Raw genomic sequence first — 15,955 nt, forward strand, 5'->3', positions numbered from 1 at the left:
ACATCCAATATCAGTCCATTGGACGTCCAGTTTGCCAACGACCATAGAAAAACAGCTCTAACTGAGTTGTATGGGTTAACCTCGCTCCACAGCTTGCAATGTCACCACCCGTGCCATCAAATTGATAGCTTTTCGGGGGCTTAGCCGGCTAAGGCGGTTGCCAAAAGGGTGTTCATGTGTAGTGAGAGGGTGTTCACGTGTAGTAGTAAGGGCTCGTGAGGAAGGAAGCTATACTGTTGAGCGGCAGCATGACCCCCATTACAGTGGGGTCATGACTCGTAGTGGACTCGGGAGGTGCTGCTCCTTTTCATGGTCCTTCGAGACGGATCCAAAGAAGCCCAAACCCCAAAAATAGGCACATCAGGAATTAAATGAATACAACCATAGTGCAATATTATATTTATTTCTTACAGTATCTTTTGGTTGCCATACAAGAAGTATTGAGGATTTGSGGGGGGAAGGAAGAGTGCAGTGACAAGAAACTTCTCTTTCTTTTTCATTTTGATAATTAGATCGTCGACTCTACGTAATGAGGAATTACAACATAGAGAACACGAACACAAATATACACAAAAAAGACGGAAACGTCTTGGTATTTATGTAGAATGAAAAATAAAAGAAGAGATAAAAGAAGAAGAGAAAATAGCAAAAGTATCCAAATAGTTGCCGATGGGTAAGTGAAGGACTGTGTTGTGATGGTAGGGGGGATTGTGAGCCATGCCAGTCCTTATGTAGCATAGCCTTATAGTCACACAGTGATGATTTGTATAGCATCTTAATACCACTACTCAGTTCTACGATTCCACATATAAATTAGCTTAGTGATATGTTMTTTTTTTTTTGTACATTTCTATATAAGTTGAGCATAAAAGTGTCATCGGGACAGTTTTCGATCCAGTGGACTGTGAGGATATGTATAAATGTAAAGCGTTATACACACATTTTATGCAGACTAAGCGATTGGAATTGTCAAAAATTACAATATTCAAGATAGGCAGGTGATGGCCAGAGGATAGTATATAAAATATATTTTGATTGGACAAATGTCTTCTGTCCACTTCATCTATCAGTGTTCATAACATCAACAGGTGATAATATATAATGATAGTTCATCTTAAAACTGGGCAAAACCACAACCAAGGAGATCCATTCAGTATAAATATTGCTTCTTAGTTTCCTCATAAATCTGATAATATTAATTTCTATTAATATATATTTATATATAATATAGTTGTTTTTTCTTCACTTTTTGGCAAACCACACTTCAGAGTTGAATATTCTTCTCCAAAATGTCTTTTATAAAATTCCATATAATTCTATATAAATCATAAAAAATACTGTGCTTTTTTCTATGTCACTTTTGTTGATTCTTTTAAAATAATTAATGGATTATAGCAGCGTTATAACTCCTGCAAGTCCTCTCTTTCTGTCGGCCTGGTATTCCCTTTTTTTTTTATCACCCCTTGTCTTCCCTTCATCATCATACAGTTGCACACAGGGACCGGGAGAGAGAAGAAGGAATCTCACCAAGGTAGCTTTTTTTTTGTCCAACAGGAGACCCTAAATTGCACACAATCCAAACAATCATGGTTATGTTCATAGAACATCACTGTGAACTGATAGAATCATGGCTATGTCTCGAATGACACCAAAATACTGTTCACTTTTTTAGTGATATGTTATAATATATATGTCATCTGGGTACAGTGGCATACATGGCTTCCACACTTCTCCTTGCAGTCCCTTCTGGGGTAGTTCTAATCTAGTTCAGAGGCAGAGAGGCCAGAAATGGGGCACTATGTATCCAATCACAAAACAGGGATAGAGTGACAAGGAAACAAGTTCTGAGGGTGGATGCAATGGCCATAGTCTTTCATAGAAATTCTCTCTCTGAACCTTTTAGAAATATTACACATATAATTATTCTATAGATGTACTCTTTTCTTTAAATCATTCCTTTATACACATTCAAAACAATACATGTATTCACTTTACTTCAAATCAATGCCACCAAACACTTCCTGGGTACTGACCTATCGGCAGTTCTCACATTAACATTGACATAACGGTGTTTCTAGAAAAAGGATGGAGACAATTGATCGGCGGTCAGATGGGAGCTTTGATTGCAAGATAATCTTGTTCTACTTTTCTCAACACATCACTGGTGTTGAGAAAAGGACTCAGTAACACTTTACTTGAAGCTTGTAGTAATAATACTTTATAACTTTTTATAAGCAAGCCTTATAAAAGGGTTATTACCTGCAGGCTTAAGTAAAGTGTTACGGAGGACTCTCCCTCTCAAACGAACAGGGACCAAATGCATCATCGAAAGCCTTTATTGCCTGGATCAAACCATACCCCTCCAATAGCTGCTCAGTTGGTGCTGCTGTGTCACACCTCTTTTCTTCCCTCTGGAAACACCAGGTAGGACTAACACCTCTTCTCGTCAATAAATACATTTTGTGATTCATCGGCAATGCAAACACTGACTATACACAAACTTTTTAAATGTTCCTTGAAATCTTTTTTTTATTTTTATCCTCTTCGGTGATTGTGTGAATGTCTGGGTAGCAGATTTGAGTGAATTCATAGTATTCTTGGCCCCTGCAATGCACAGTATAGGTTAGCTGTCTAAAAACAAGCACACAGTCAACCACAGTGTCCTATGTTAACACAGATCACAAAGTAACACCCGTTTTGCACTCATCCTTTAAATGGTTGTCTTCAACTACTCGCCGAGAATCATTATGTCAACAAATTGTTAACCCTCACCTATAACACAACAGCACACACTGGTGTTAATATAAAAACAATGTTTGATCTGTGAAAGGAATCACTCAGTGATTAGACATGATTAAAGATGGCTGAATAGAGAGGAGAGCGATGGTGATATTATGGCAGGGAAATTGTTGTTGTGATAGGTGGATTATTTCTGTCATAGGCCTGGAGGGAGGTTGGTTGGTTCGGGGGTAGGGAGTAGGGGTCTGGCATTCCACTCCTGTCCGGGTCACTGTCAAGTGTGTGGAAGACGATGAAAACACACATGACGCCAACACTTAGGGCTAGATTATATCAGATCCGCGCCGGCCAACACCAGTGTAGGGTTGTTTTGGCAGTGTCGGAAGTGGAACTGTGTTAGAGCTGTCAAATCCACAAGCGGCTCCTGGCATTATACCTAAAACAGACATTGCCATTGGCTGCACGGAGTCGCATTAGGATAAATCCCACGCAGCCCTGTTCACAAGTTCGAACACCGGAATGTGAGAAGCAGCCGACACCTTGATCAGGTTGATAGAAGATCCTCATTATTTTGTTTCATGATTTTCGATTTGAGCGTATTATTGTATGCTATATTATTTCTATATAGCGTACACTTTCTCTTTTTGAACTTCTAAACACGAAAGGAATGGGTGTGGCTTCGTAACAACGACCACCGATTTGACAGCTCCAACACAGTTACACTTCCGACACCGCCAACACATCAGCTATGCGGGTGTCGGCTAACACTGCTTCACGCTGGATTTGATTGAATCTAGGCCTTACACTCTCGCTCGTGTCTTTCTAAAAACCCATTTAACAAACCTCCCACAGCGTGCGCGCACACACACCTCACAAACATATCTCTGACAAAAACGCAAATACACACACCTTCCACAGTGAACAGGGATGTGAAGGGAACAGTGGTGCCTGCTACAGTAGAGCCCCTCCAGCCATGCATTAGAAAAGACTAACACATCATTATGTCTCTCTCTCTCTCAGGAGAAGGCCATTGCCGGATCTGTGTGTGTGTGTGTGTGTGTGTGTGTGTGTGTGTGTGTGTATTTGCTTGCAGCGAGTGCTATGGTTTAGGATTAAGCGAAACATTTCTGCAAAGGTTCTCGTTTCCTAATGTTTTTCAAATGTCTCTACAACGTCAGATGCATCCATAAACACAACCCACGGTTTGACGTCTAGTGACGAAATATTCTCTGAAGAAACTCTAGCAAAGATAGAAAAGGAGCGCCGACCAGCTCAGCTGGCTTCAAACACCCGCACTGTGGGAGCTTGAAAAAGTATTGAGTATTCCCAAGCAAATTGGGAGATGTAGTCTTTAGTATTCCAAAAAATGTCCAGGTTGGATTTCTATCAGTATTTCAAAGTGTTTGAGGGCTACCTTTCAAGAATATTCCAAAGTGTGGTGACATGAGCATCCCTAAAAAGATACAGGATTTTTTCCCACTTTTTCTSCATTCTGGATTGATGCAGTTCCTCCAGGATTCCGACATCCCCTGATACTCGGGAAGCAGAATGGGAATGATCAAACGCATACACGCCACAGTCGAGGCAGGAAGGGAGGAGTCAGAGGCCGATTCCTAAATCGTCCCAGACAGAAAAGGAGAACAGGTAGGACAGAGAGTGTTTCAGATAAATCCACACCCCCTGGCTTTATCTGTCCTGCAGCATTTTGAGGGCCCTCTCGATGTTCATGCGGTGGCCCACCCGCGTCACCCCCAGGTCTATCAGATCCTCTTTCTGCAGCGAGGGCAGGTGGGCGCCCTCGATCTCGTTGTCCAGGAAGGCGTCTTTATGCTCCGACAAATTCAGACTGTCCAGCCAGTCGGCCACATCCAGCTTGCTCCACAGCTCCACGGGCTTGGAGGCGAAGGGCTTGCCCGAGGTGGCTACGGCCTGCATTAGGGTGAGTGGCGAGGGGGAGCGCGAGTCCCCGCACGAGGACCCTCCACCAAGGCTACCGCCCATGCTGCCGAAGCCACTCGCACTCCCCACGGGTGGGGTGGGCAGGCCGAAGAGGTCGCTGAGGCTGGGCGAGGCAGAGTGGGGTAAAGAGGAGGGGCAGGGGGGTGAGGAGCGGGACGAGGTGTCCGGGGGGCTGCAGAGGTGAGGGGGCAGGCTGGAAGGAGGGGTGCAGGAGGAGGGGGGCAGGCTGAAGGACACGCTGGAGTTCCGTTGGCTTCCTGAGGCTGGAGAGCTGGAGAGAGAGAGAAAGAGAAAATAGAGAGGGAGAAAAGAGAGAATGAGAACCTAACATACAAATGGCACAGTGATGAACTATGGTATAGAGTGGCTGTACCAAACTAATCCAGACCATAATGATCAGAACATGGCAACCAACGAAGACCATGGCAACCTAGAGAAACTTGGCCAGATAAAAACCTCTGGCATGAACCAAACTCCTCCCCCTCCACATGTGACTCACAACCACCCACTACAGGATATGTGTGTGGGTGGGTCTGTACATTCAGACCTGGCTGGTGTAAAACGGATGTAGTGTTTGCTGACCTTGACATGTGGTAAACCTGCTGAGGCTTGGTGTGGAAGTGGGGATCGCCGAGAGCTTTCAAAATAAACACGAAGTTCATGAACATAAAGTATCTTACTGCTCTAAGCACAGAAATCTGCTGAAATACTTGAAAGAGCCACTAGGGTGCAGTGTTGTCAGTGGATTTTTACCTAAATCATACTTTACTTCACTGGTATTTTACAGTCTACTACTTACCAATTAGGCGGTCCATATTTAGCATTTTTCTAACACCTGAAAAAGCTTGTTCCTGCAATCTATAGCCATAATCATTATGATACATTTTGTGTAAAAAATATGTAAATTTTTCTGCATATTTAAGCATACCACTTGAGCTGTCTGTATCCTCCTGACTGGTGGTTATTTTGTTAAATAAACTAAATATGCTTCTTTGCATCTCTGCTAAAATCTGGGTAAAGATGTAAAGGAATGTGAGTCTTATTCAGTATATTTAGTAATTGCTTGCTTTTCTAAAGTCTATCAACCTTGTCATCAGGCATAACAGCTAAGACAGACAAGCTAGCTACTCTGACATGATCGACAGCCTGGAATGGCTTCTTGGTAGCTAGTTACAGTTCATTCGGAAAGTATTCAGACCACTTGACTTTTTCTACATTTTGTTATGTTACAGACTTATTCTAAAATTGATGAAATCGTTTTRCCCCCTCATCAATCTACACACAATACACCATAATGACAAAGCAAAAACAGGTTTTTAGAAGTGTATAAAAAAATCCCCTGAAATATCACATTTACATAAGTATTCAGACCCTTTACTCAGTACTTTGTTGAAGCACCTTTGGCAGCGATTACAGCCTCGAGTCTTCCTGTGTATGACGCTACAAGCTTGGCACACCTGTATTTGGGGAGTTTCTCCCATTCTTATCTGCAGATGCTCTCAAGCTCTGTCAGGTTGGATGGGGAGCGTTGCTGCACAGCTATTTTCAGGTCTCTCCAGAGATGTTTGATCTGGTTCAAGTCCGGGCTCTGGCTGGGCCACTCAAGGACATTCAGATATTTATCCCGAAGCCACTCCTGCATTGTCTTGGCTGTGTTCTTAGGCTTGTTGTTCTGTTGAAAGGTGAACCTTCACCCCAGGTCCTGAGCAGGTTTTCATCAAGGATCTCTCTGTACTTGGCTTCGTTCATCTTTCCCTCGATCCTGACTAGTCTCCCAGTCCCTGCCGCTGAAAAACATCCCCACAGCATGATGCTGCCACCACCATGCTTCACCATAGGGATGGTGCCAGGTTTCCTCCAGAAGTGACGCTTGGCATTCAGGCCAAAGAGTTCAATCTTGGTTTCATGAGACCAGAGAATCTTGTTTCTCATGGTCTGAGAGTCCTTCAGGTGCCTTTTCGCAAACTCCAAATGGGCTGTCATGTACCTTTTACTGAGGAGTGGCTTCCATCTGGCCACTCTACCAGGCCTGATTGGTGGAGTGCTGCAGAGGTGGTTGTCCTTCTGGAAGGTTCTCCTATTTTTACAGAGGAACTCTGGAGCTCTGTTAGTCACCATTTGGTTCTTGGTCACCTCCCTGACCAAGGCCCTTCTCCCCCGATTGCTCAGTTTGGCCAGGCGGCCAGCTGTAGGAAGAGTCTTGGTGGTTTCAAACTTCTTCCATTTAAGAATGATGGAGAACAGGTTCTTGGGGACCTTCAATGCTGCAGAAATATTTTGGTACCCTTCCCCCAATCCTGTCTTAGAGCTCTACGGACAGTTTCTTCAACCTCATGGCTTGGTGTTTGCTTTGACATGCACTGTGGGACATTACATAGACAGGTGTGTGCCTTTCCAAATTATGTCCAATCAATTGAATTTACCACAGGTGGACTCCAATGAAGTTGTCGAAACATCTCAAGGATTATCAATGGAAACAGGATGCACCGGAGCTCAATTTCGAGTCTCATAGCAAAGGGTCTGAATACTCATTTACATAAGGTATTTATTTWAAAAATATATACATTTGTAAAAATGTCTAACAACCCTTTTATGGGGTACGGTGTGTAGATTGATGATGATTTTGTTTTATTTAATCCATATTAGAATAAGGCTGTAAGGTAACAAAATGTGGAAAAAGTTAAGGGGTCTGAATACTTCCTGAATGCACTGTACGCTAGATGACTGTAGGAGGCGCTGTGTTCAAGCCACCGTGACTACATCTTGGCACTCCCTCACCATTMAAAAAAAATATTTTCGAAYCTATAGAAATGCATTTATTAATGCCTACATTTGTTTTGGCCACATTTATTATATTATGTGAGCTAAACATAGTAAAATATGGAGGAATATATTTACAAAAAAAATTCTTAAATTATACTTTTTTGAGATTGTTAAAACAAAGAATAAAACAGTACATCATTAAACATTATTACACCACCACATATCTACAATACAAAATGTATAATACCACCATACAACAATATTACAATGTACTGTGTGTGTGYGTAGTGCGTGTGCTAGCGTTTGTGTGCGTGTGTCTGTACCTGTGTGTGTGTGTGTCTCATCACAGTACTCACTGTTCCATAAGGTGTATTTTTATCTGTTAATTAAATCTGATTCTACTGCTTGCATCAGTTACCTGATGTGGAATAGAGTTCCATGTAGTCATGGCTCTATGTAGTATTGTGCGCCTCCCATAGTCTGGCATGTTTTGTGGGGTATGCAAGGGTGTCCAAGCTGTGTGCTAGTAGTTTAATCAGACAGCTCGGTGCATTCAGCTTGTCAACACTTCTTACAAAAACAAGGTGTGATGAAGTCAATCTCTCCTCCACTTTGAGCCATGAGAGATTGACATGCATATTATTAATGTTAGCTCTCTGCGCACATTTAAGGGTCAGCACTGTTCTGAGACAATTGTTATTTTCCTAAGTCCCTCTTTCTGGCATCTGACCTATAGCAGGGGGTGTAAAGGCATATGTTTTCCCAGCAGCAGACTATGATCGATAACGTCAAAAGCCGCACTGAAGTCTAACAAAACAGTAACAATACCTCTGTTTAAGAGAAGAATGCAGATAACCAGGAACACACACACAACAGAGCATGTAGAAGAAAAAAAACTGCACGGAGGCCAGAGGGAAGCTTGCAGCACTAAGTCCACCAGAGCATGTCCTAATGTGATTCACTCTCTATCTCGGAATGTGTGTGTGAGTGTTTAGAGAGTACATCTATGTGCATGCATGCACGTCATACAAGCATGTCTTTTGGGTCGTTGAACTGTACARAGAACAACAATGCAACATATCGAGGAAGAGGATTATACAGTATTTGAGGTCAGCTCAGCTGGGAATAATCATTATGAAGTGATTATTACTCTCACATTCAGCAGTTCATTCCAGAAGAATACCATGTGACCATCTAGCATCAGCATCACAGTATCCTCGACTCACAAAAAAACATACCTAACACAAACATGGAGTGGGCTTGACAACACAAGGGGGACAGAAGAGAGAACCTAGATCTGGTTTGCAATCTAATGTCAATCTAATATTTTTTGGAACCGTGTAGTCGTGTGTAGTGTACATATCAGTCCCCTACAGACCACAGAGATTTGTGTAGCACCAGATTGAGTGACGAGATGGAGTGATGGATCGATGGGGAGGTGGAAGAAGAGGCGGATGAAGTGAGAGCAGGGACACACAGGGCAAACCCATCACCTCCCCCCAAAACACACACAACTATGCCCCGTTCAATTCAGATTAACACCCTCATTCAATTCCCCCTCTAAACTTCCTTCTGTGGTTCCATACTGATCGCGCTCTGAAGGGCTGCAATGCCTGCTAATTCGTTGACTAATATATGTGTAGAAGTCATTTAATATACTGTAATTACACTCTGGACAAAACCAGAAGATATAGCAGCCCTTGATGCCCGGGTTGGTTGTCCCCTCTTTCCCTCGTACTATATGGATAACCCTGAGGGAAGTTAGGGAGGGGAAGTGAAATGGGCAAGGGTGTTATTTGGCCCAAATGGATTGGGCCAAAGTGAAAGCACCAGTCCCCCCCCTCTGGACCTGTAGCACTTTGCACCATGGGTAAAACTTACAGCTCGTTTTTTTCAGCACCAGCTTTTCCACATGAAGTCATCGTGATGGAGTTAAGGAGAATGGAGTGAAACAGAGGACACATGAAAAGATGAGACAACGACAAAACACATGGAGAGACACAAACACTATCACGCACACACACACAAAGGGGAAACATTTGAGACAGAAAATGTGACAAAATGCAGGGAACGAACATATGTCCTTCTAAACTGATAACTCACTCCAACCTGATAACCTTCTTGTGAAGATGGGACACTAAAAATTCCCTTCACAGATCAGAGGCCGAATCTCGTAATTTCCTCTAAAAGTCATAGTCTGGTCTATTTCACATATACTGTGCATGGCCCCGTACTGTACATGCCCAATGAATGCACTTGAGCAGCTTTGCGTAATACAAGTTGATGCTTCGTTATCTGTCACACTGATCCATTTCTAACTGATCAATACTTTGCTGTTAAAGCTGTGATCACAATCAATACCATCAGGCTGACGAGGTGGGAGAGGGATGAGGGTATCAACACCCTACTGTGACAGAGCAAAACATACCCTGGACCACGCGTCGCACACACACACCAAACGTTATCCAGCAATGAAAGCAGAAATGATACCTTCTGACTTGCTTGCTTATCGAGTTTAATGACCAAGCTATCGCTCCAACCTTCCATAGTGGATATAACAGCCCGGAAGCGGAATGGTTTTACTGTATATAAATGGGTCGGCGTCGACCGTGTCATTAGAGATCATACACAACATCATCTGTGCCATTTTCTACAGAGATGTACTGGATGCCTCAACTTAGTGCAGTGAATTTAACCATTATAGATATACTGTACTGTACACACGCATATACACACGAATGCACACACAAAAAACAGTCATGAGACTCTTTCTCCATCTCACCACACACCCTCACACATGCACGCATGCCTGCATGCACTCACACACACAATCACCCACTCTGAAATGTTATGTAAACCGTGGCCTAGCAAAGGATGTTGCACATGATGTGGATGTGCACACTGTGATGACACTGAACTCTACTGAGGGTTATCCCCCCCCCCCCCACCCCACCCCACACTATAATCGGACTGACATCACTCCAGCGGGCCTCAAGGCTGCTCTCGTCAACTCGTTGCTAGGCAACCCCGTTCGTTCGCTGGCGCACTAATCTGCGAACCTAAAAGACAGGGATAAAGTGAAGGGGGGAAAATGTAAGAATGCTAAAAAGGAGAAAGAGCAAATCCTTCATGTAGTGGCGTTCATCTGGGCTGGTTCTGCTGTGCTGAACGCTTAGGACGGAGAGAGACTGTATCTTATGAACCTGTCAGAGAGAGGGGGGGGGGGGGGAGAAACTGAGAGAGAAAGCTACAGAGACATAAAGAGAGATCGAAGGCCCGAGACTGAGACAGAGAGAGAGAGGGACAGATAATATAGGCCACCCTCTCTTTCATATCCATCTGCTCCATGTGCTCAGCTACAGGGCACCTTGCCCCTTCTGCTATCTAATCCCTCACACGCTTCCTCACTTCAAGTGTTCTATATGATCTCGCTCCTTCCCTCAGGCTGTACTATACAGTGCCATCTTTCCCTTTAACCTACACTATGTAATGAATCTGTTTTCCAGAAAACATGTTTTATGGAAAACTCGGTCAATATCATTGGTCCAACTTATTCCAATCAGCTTGAAATGGATAGAATACGCCAGTTCCAAACACCTGACTCTTCCCTCACCTCCAACCTTTCCTTAGCCCTTATTTCTTTTGTGTTTGCAGATATGTGGCGAACCAGCTGTAAGCAATATAGTGGAAGGAAGCTCTGGTCAGTCCATTGGAGGGATAGGCCTAGTTAACAAATAGATCTGCAAACACTGGAGAAGTATTTATATCCTGAAATAAATAGATCATCTCACTAAAATACATTTTAATAAAAAGTTAGCAAAACTAGATCAAATATTGCTACCATGGAAAGGATAATACCTGACTATTTTTGGAAAAATCACCCAGATTAACTCTTTAGTCATATCCCAGTTTACCTATTTACTTATGGCCCTGCTTACACCTAATGACTTGTTTTTTAAATTATATGAGCAAAATATATTACACTTTATTTGGAACAGCATGCCAGACAAAAGTAAACAGGCATATTTATGTAATGAATATGAACTCGGAGGGCAGAAATTATAAAATATTAAAGCATTTGACCTTTCACTAAAGGCTTCAGTCAAACAAAAGCTATACTTAAATCCAAACTGGTTCTCTAGCAGATTAGTAAGAATGGCTTACCCCGTGTTCAAGAATGGCCTTTTTCCCTTTATTCAGATTACAACCTCTCACTATCCATTATTTGAAAAATAAATAATCTCCAAAATACCGCTATTTTAAAAACAAGCCATAGAAAGCTGGTTGCAATTTCACTTTAATCCACCAGAAACGACAGAACAAATATTATGGTTAAACTCAAATATACTAATCGATAAAAAAATATAAAATTGAATGAAAAAAGACAACTGTATAATCTTTGTAAATTATATCATAAATAGGACTGGTGGAGTTARGTCACACATGCAGTTAAGCAAAAATATATGGAAATGTCTGCTCTATCCAAAATTACAACCAACTGATTGCAGCATTACCGCAAAAATGGAGGAGGCAAGTGGAAGGGGGAGAAGGTAAGGAACTTGTCTGTCGACCTTGCAATAAAGACCAAAATTGGTTAAAGAAATTTGTGATAAATAAAAAAGTATACCAGTTTAATTTAATGGTGGGTCCCCTGCGGGACGGTTGAGCTAATGTAGGCTAATGTGATTAGCATGAGGGTTGTAAGTAACAAGAACATTTCCCAGGACATGGACATATCTGATATTGGCAGAAAGCTTACATTCTTGTTAATCCAACTGCACTGTCCAATTTACAGGAGCTATTACAGTGAAAGAATACCATGCTATTGTTTGAGGAGAGTGCACAATTTTGAACATGAACAGTTATTAATAAACAAATTAGGCACATTTGGGCAGTCTTGATAGAACATTTTGAGCATAAATGCAATGGTTCCTTGGATCAGTCTAAAACTTTGCACATACACGGCTGCCACCTAGTGGCCAAAATCTAAATTGCACCTGGGCTGGCATAATACATTATGGCCTTTCTCATGCATTTGAAAGATGGTACAATTTTTTCTTATTTTTTTCTTGGTATTATCTTTTACCAGATCTAATGTGTTATATTCTCCTACATTCCTTTAACATTTCCACAAACTTCAAAGTGTTTCCTTTCAAATGGTACCAAGAATATGAATATCCTTGCTTCAGGGCCTGAGCTACAGGCAGTTATATTTGGGTATGTCATTTTAGGCGAAAATTGATTTTTAAGGACCAAAAAAATACATATGAACCAAACAGATTGCAAAATAGTTGGGAAGAGATTTTCCATGGCACATGGTTTATGAACTGATACACAAAACAACGCTGGATTCAACACTTCAATTTTGTTTGTTTAAATTATTATACAAAATTCTTGCAACCAATAGAATGTCATATACATGGGAGATACAACCATAATAGCTCTGCAGATTTGCTGTGAAGAGACAGAATCATTATATCACTTGTTTTGGTACTGGCCATATGCTTGTTTTTGGTTGCAGGTTCAGGAATGGCTGAAGAATTACCTGGAGCTAACTCTGCAAACAGCACTGCTGGTTGATTTGAAAAGTCATAGTCATAGTCAATCAATAATATAATAATACTAAAAAAATGTATCTTTAATTTACAATCTGTAGAAACTATGAAAATAGAAAGTTTCCGGACTTTTGTGAAACATCACAGCACAGTTGAAAAATATATGGCAATTTGAAAAAAAAAATGGTCTTCAGATATACAGTGGGGAGAACAAGTATTTGATACACTGCCGATTTTGCAGGTTTTCCTACTTACAAAGCATGTAGAGGTCTGTAATTTTTTATCATAGGTACACTTCAACTGTGAGAGACGGAATCTAAAACAAAAATCCAGAAAATCACATTGTATGATTTTAAAATAATTAATTTGCATTTTATTGCATGACATAAGTATTTGATCACCTACCAACCAGTAAGAATTCCGGCTCTCACAGACCTGTTAGTTTTTCTTTAAGAAGCCCTCCTGTTCTCCACTCATTACCTGTATTAACTGCACCTGTTTGAACTCGTTACCTGTATAAAAGACACCTGTCCACACACTCAATCAAACAGATTCCAACCTCTCCACAATGGCCAAGACCAGAGAGCTGTGTAAGGACATCAGGGATAAAATTGTAGACCTGCACAAGGCTGGGATGGGCTACAGGACAATAGGCAAGCAGCTTGGTGAGAAGGAAACAACTGTTGGCGCAATTATTAGAAAATGGAAGAAGTTCAAGATGACGGTCAATCACCCTCGGTCTGGGGCTCCATGCAAGATTTCACCTCGTGGGGCATCAATGATCATGAGGAAGGTGAGGGATCAGCCCAGAACTACACGGCAGGACCTGGTCAATGACCTGAAGAGAGCTGGGACCACAGTCTCAAAGAAAACCATTAGTAACACACTACGCCGTCATGGATTAAAATCCTGCAGCGCACGCAAGGTCCCCCTGCTTAAGCCAGTGCATGTCCAGGCCTGTCTGAAGTTTGCCAATGACCATCTGGATGATCCAGAGGAGGAATGGGAGAAGGTCATGTGGTCTGATGATGACAAAAATAGAGCTTTTTGGTCTAACTCCACTCGCCGTGTTTGGAGGAAGAAGAAGTATGAGTACAACCCCAAGAACACCATCCCAACCGTGAAGCATGGAGGTGGAAACATCATTCTTTGGGGATGCTTTTCTGCAAAGGGGACAGGACGACTGCACCGTATTGAGGGGAGGATGGATGCTGTCTCTTATACACATCTAGATGTGTATAAGAGACAGTGTATGCATATGTGTATGTATATGGATATATATATTTACCCCAAAAATATATGGGCGATTGGAAATGATGCAAACAATTACATTGGTACAAGCCACAGTATACTGCAATATTAAAGCTGATCTACCGCCTAAAGAGAAATAAAATACAAACACTGGAGAAGTAACTCACTAGGCTGGTGGATCGTTTTTTCGCCCCAACCAGGTAGCTATATAGGCCACTCTCTCCCTTCTGGCTCTAACACATTCCATAGTCAAACACTGAGGACTCAGTAATCTATTAGACCCAACAGTTCCCAGAAAGACCTCAAAGCTACAGGGAACCCTCTTGTATTATCTGTCAAAATAAAAACCTAACACACGCCAATATATAAATATAGCTTCTTGAATTGAAATGTATTTCAATTAAATTCTCAGAGGTAACAGAAAAGTATCTTGTCTCTCTCTAGGCGATTGTGCACTCAACCTTTACCTGTTCTTGATTATGTGGATACTATTTATCAAAGTGCAGCTGCCTGTACTCTTCAACCTCTGGATGCTGTTTTTCATAGTGCCCTTCATTTTATCACAGGAGACAGTTTTATTACTCATCACTGTATTCTTTACCAAAAAGTTGTCTGGACCTCTTAAGTCACGTGGACAAGAAAATGCTCATCCATAGCCTGCGCTCCTAGTAGCCGGGGACTTCAACGCAGGGAAACTTAAATCCGTTTTACCTAATTTCTACAAGCATGTTACATATACATATCTAGACCACCTTTATTCCACACACAGAGACGCATACAAAGCTCTCCCTCGACCACCATTTGGCAAATCTGACCATAACTCTATCCTCCTGATTCCTGCTTATAAGCAAAAACTAAAGCAGGAAGTACCAGTGACTCGCTCAATACGGAAGTGGTCAGATGATGCAGATGCTAAGCTACAGGACTGTTTTGCCAGCACAGACTGGAATATCCAATATCCAAGATGGCGTAGCAGTCGGATGTGTCTTTGTCCTGTCTTGTCCCGTGTAAATAGTATTCGTATTTTTCGTATACATTTCGTATACATTTCGTAATTTATTTTAATTTCATTTCCATCTAGGAACCTGAATATACATCCTACATTCCGCCGTCACCGCCAATGGGTACGGACCTGCTATTTTTTTTTATATACTTTAGAACCGTAAACCCCAATCAGAAGCTTACGCCAGATTAACTGAGCTATAGCCTAGTAGTCAGTTAGCCACCTGCTGCGGTCCTTCGCCTTCAACTCGGACACAGCAGCTTCAAAACGGGCCAATACCTGCCACGTTGTATCATCTGCAACGCGATTCAACCCAGACGCAATATAGGACTTGCTCTTTTTCTCTACCACATCACGGATTCTCTGACCGCAAGCTCTGGACAATTAACACCGATTATCAACAGCTAGCTTAGCTGCATACCGAGTGGCTACGTACTGGCTCACACACCATCTGTCCCGAAAGCAAGCACCAGTTAGCCTGATCTAGCCTCCGAGCAGGCCCATCTGCCGGCTAGTCCGAAGAGGTCTACAGCTAAGCTGCAGAGCGCCAGCAAAGCTCAAGCAGCCCAAGTTAGCAAACACAATTCACAATTCACGACCTCTCTTTCAGCCATCGGCTTGGATTCTTCGGATCTCTGTCGACACACCACGCTGAGCAGACCCTCCGTCTGAGCAGACCACCCCT

General features: G+C 42.2%; 1 pseudogene; it reads right to left on the reverse strand.

The window, feature by feature from the left end:
• Nucleotides 1-382: 382 nt before the first annotated feature.
• LOC111969085 (SH3 and multiple ankyrin repeat domains protein 2-like) overlaps nucleotides 383-15,955 on the reverse strand; it is a 177,374-nt pseudogene continuing 161,801 nt past the window's right edge.

This window comes from Salvelinus sp. IW2-2015, linkage group LG10, assembly GCF_002910315.2.
Source record: "Salvelinus sp. IW2-2015 linkage group LG10, ASM291031v2, whole genome shotgun sequence".
Taxonomy (NCBI): domain Eukaryota; kingdom Metazoa; phylum Chordata; class Actinopteri; order Salmoniformes; family Salmonidae; genus Salvelinus; species Salvelinus sp. IW2-2015.